This window comes from Henckelia pumila, chromosome 3 (genome assembly GCF_033568475.1).
Source record: "Henckelia pumila isolate YLH828 chromosome 3, ASM3356847v2, whole genome shotgun sequence".
In the NCBI taxonomy this organism is placed as follows: domain Eukaryota; kingdom Viridiplantae; phylum Streptophyta; class Magnoliopsida; order Lamiales; family Gesneriaceae; genus Henckelia; species Henckelia pumila.
This window is the reverse complement of record NC_133122.1, coordinates 17,384,706-17,388,657: the sequence shown is the minus strand read 5'-3', so window position 1 is coordinate 17,388,657 and position 3,952 is coordinate 17,384,706.

The following is a 3,952-nucleotide window of genomic DNA, read 5'->3' as shown; positions in this document are numbered from 1 at the left end:
ATACGCTATCACATGCTTATGCTGCATAAGAACACAACCCAAACCTCGGTTAGAAGCATCACAATACACTGTGAAACCTCCAGTACCCTTCGGAATAGAAAGAATTGGAGCACTGGTCAGTCACCTCTTCAGATCAACAAAGCTAGCCTCACAATCTGTAGTCCAGACAAAAGGCGCATTCTTCTGAGTCAGCTGGGTAATCGGCTTGGCAATAGACGAGAAACCATCGATGAAACGACGGTAATAACCAGCTAAACCCATGAAGCTTCGGATCTCAGGTACTGATGTCGGTCTAGGCCAATTCATAACCGCTTCGATTTTGCTGGGATCGACAGAAATCCCATCTTCAGAAATAATATGACCGAGAAAGACAACTCGATCTAACCAGAATTCACATTTCGATAGCTTGGCAAACAACTGCTCAACTCGTAAAATATGCAAGACGATTCTTAAGTGCTCTGCATGGTCAATACGGTTCTTCGAGTAGATAAGAATTCATCGATGAAAATAATGACGAACTCATCTAAATAACGCTGAAAGATACGGTTCATCAAACCCATAAAAACAGCTGGAGCGTTAGTCAAACCGAACGGCATGACTATAAACTCAAAGTGACCATACCTCGTTCTGAATGCGGTCTTAGGAACATCTTCCTCTCGCACTCTCAGCTGATGGTAGCCTGACCTCAGATCAATCTTAGAGTAGACAGAAGAACCCTGCAGTTGATCGGAACAAGTCATCTATTCAGGGTAAAGGATACCTGTTCTTAACTGTAGCCTGATTCAATTGACGGTAGTCGATACAGTGCCGCATAGAACAATCCTTCTACCGAACGAATAGAACAGGAGCACCCCAAGGCGATACACTAGGTCTGATGTATCCCTTGGCAATCAAATCCTCAAGCTGCTCCTTCAACTCTCTCAATTCAACAAGTGTCATACGATAAGGAGCTTTTGAAATAGGTTGAGTACCTGGCACTAAGTCAATGCTGAATTCAACCTCTCGAATGGGTGGCAATCCAAGAACATCTTCCGGAAACACATCAGCAAAATCTCTAACCACTGGTAAGTCAACCAAAGCTGGGCTAGATTTCAGTACTTCAACCGCATAAACCAAAAATCCTTCTGCACCTCTCTGTAACAAACGAGTCATAGATAACACTGAAATCAAAGGAATTCTAGATCGAGAACCCTTACCAAAGAATTTCCACTCGTCTGCCATTTCAGGTCTGAACCTGACAACCTTCAGAAAACAATCAACTGTCGCCCTGTACTTGGTTAAAGCATCTATCCCGACAATACAATCAAAATCTGACAACCCAAGCACAAGACAGTCGAATTCTAACAAATATCCCTCGAAACAAAATTCACAGTTCCTGACTAGTCGGACAGAAACAATTCCTCCACCCAAAGGTGAAGTAACAGCTACTACCGTAGGCAACAATTCAGTTGGCAAAGCATGCAATAACACATATTTCTCAGAGATAAAGGAATGGGAAGCACCTGTAACTATCAAGACATGAGCAGAATGACCGAAAATCGAACAGTTACCTGCTATGACATCGTCAGGTGCTGCCTGAGCCTGATCCTTTGTCAATGCAAAGACTCGTGCTTGCTGTCTCGGAGGCTGATTTGCACTAGAGCTACCTCCTTGTCTGTTCTGCTGTTGCTGGGGTTGGAAAGAGTGTAATGCAGATGACTGCCTCTCCGGCTGAGCTGCAGGTCTAGACGAACTCCCACTCTGAGCTCTATCTCTATTACGTTGAGGGCACACTTTAGAGAAGTGTCCCGGTTGCTGACATGTGTTACAATTGCCGAAGACTCCCACACACTGATCCGGTGAGTGTCTTCCTCCACACTTGCTGCAGTACAAGGATGATGACCCAGAACTCGGTCCTGAACCGAATTGCTTCGAACCACTGGAACTGGACGAACTGTTCCCCTGTCTCTTGAACTGTTTACCTCTTGCCTTGTACTGATCCTTTCTGTTTCCCCCACTGTTTCCACCTTCATACCTCTGCTGCTGGTTCTGATGTTGAGGTGGCTGATTCTGGTACTGAGATGGTTGGTTCTGATACAGACTCTGCTGCTGAGGTGCCCCCTGATTACCTCTTTGCCTCCACAAGCCTGCTTCGGCTCCCTTTGCGTAATTCATGGCATCCGCAAAGTTGCTAGGCCTGTTGGTGTTAACCAACGTGAAGACATCGGGGTTCAACCCGTTGATGAACTGATCTGCCTTAGCTTCTTCATCTCCGGCAATTAGCGGTGCAAAACGCAACAGACTATCGAACTTAGCCACGTACTCTTCAATGTTCAGATTCCCTTGCCTCAGATTTGCAAACTCTGCTCCCTTATCCTTACGATACGAGATAGGGAAAAACCGCTTATAAAACTCAGATTTAAAAAGAGTCCAAGTAACCTCTGTACCTCTACTCTCAAATGCTTTCTTTGTCATGATCCACCAGCTCTTAGCACCACCACGCAGCTGATGAATTACTAACCTGATTCGGCGGTCATCTGTGTAGTCAATGGAATCAAACAACTGATCCATATCATCCAACCAACTCTCACAGTCAACTGGATTTTCTGAACCCATCAACAATGGCGGATTGAACGACTGAAACCTCTTCAGCAAGGTTTCCCTAGGAGTTGCTGAAGCATCCAACTGATCAACCTCTGTGCTAGCTTGTTCAGTCGCAGGTATAACTGGTGGTGTGTTTCTGTTTATCACTCGACGAGGACCCATCGGATAATCAAAGGTTAGCACACGAGATATCCTCAATCGCTACCATCAGTGCCCTTACAACCGCTTGGAATACCGAATACCAGTCGAGAACAGAAACAGTTATATCTCAAGTAGATCATGCTTTATTAATTTAAATCACACAACCATGTAATTCAAATAATGCTCAAACAATAAAGCATGCTCGCATGGAATTAAGTACACAATTAAATAATTCAAACACATGCGAGGAGTCCTTACACACAGACTCGATCTACCCCGCTCACTCTTGTTCGACCAAGAATCTTAATGCTTTGATACCACTTAATGTGAGACCTCGATTCTAAACCACTAATCTCGGATTAAACATAATTAAGCGAACAAGGATCCAAGAGTAAAATAAGTCAAAGTTTTTTTTTTTTTTTTTTTTAAATGCCTGCGCCCGCGCGAGGAACCAAGCTCGCGCGCACGGGCAAACGATCCCGCGGCCCAACGGAGGCCTCGCGCGCGCGCGCGGAACGCCTCGCCCAAGCGCAAAAGGCCTGGGCAGAAAAGCTCAGGCTGCAGAAAAAGAAAAGGGATTCGCGCTTGGTCCGACATGCCTTCAAATACAATTACAATAACAGGGTGTAGGGAAACATGTCATAACAAGTCATGCTTTCAGAAGGCCTAAAAACAACCAGAAGTCTAAATCGACTCTACAACAACATACTTCAATTTCAGATTACAATCCGAATACAAACTAATTCGAATAACAAACATATCAAGTTCGAGTTCTAACATGCTTCAATCTTAAACTAGATAAACATGCTAATTCGACTTCTAAACCGAGTCTCACTTCTACTACTTGCCCTCGAAGCTAACCACGCCTCTTCTGACTTGTTCCTGCCCCACCTGTTGCCAAGTACACATACAAAACAAAGCAACAGCCGGATAACCGGTTAGAATGATAATCCCCGTAAAAGCAACATATCAAGTAATGAATATACAACATGCTATCAAACCACATATTCAAGTCGAAGTTAATGATATGCATGTCTTTAAAACCAGGATATCGATTCTGATAAACACGGGAGTATTGCTCTGCTTTTGGGATCCCGAGGATGAGATCACGTAACGACTCATCGACTCTCCCAATCGAGGTGGTGCCACGTATCCCACTCCTCTAGACTTTGAGCAAACCATAATGAGTATGCTAGCACTAGGCGAAATACTACAAACCTAGGCCACT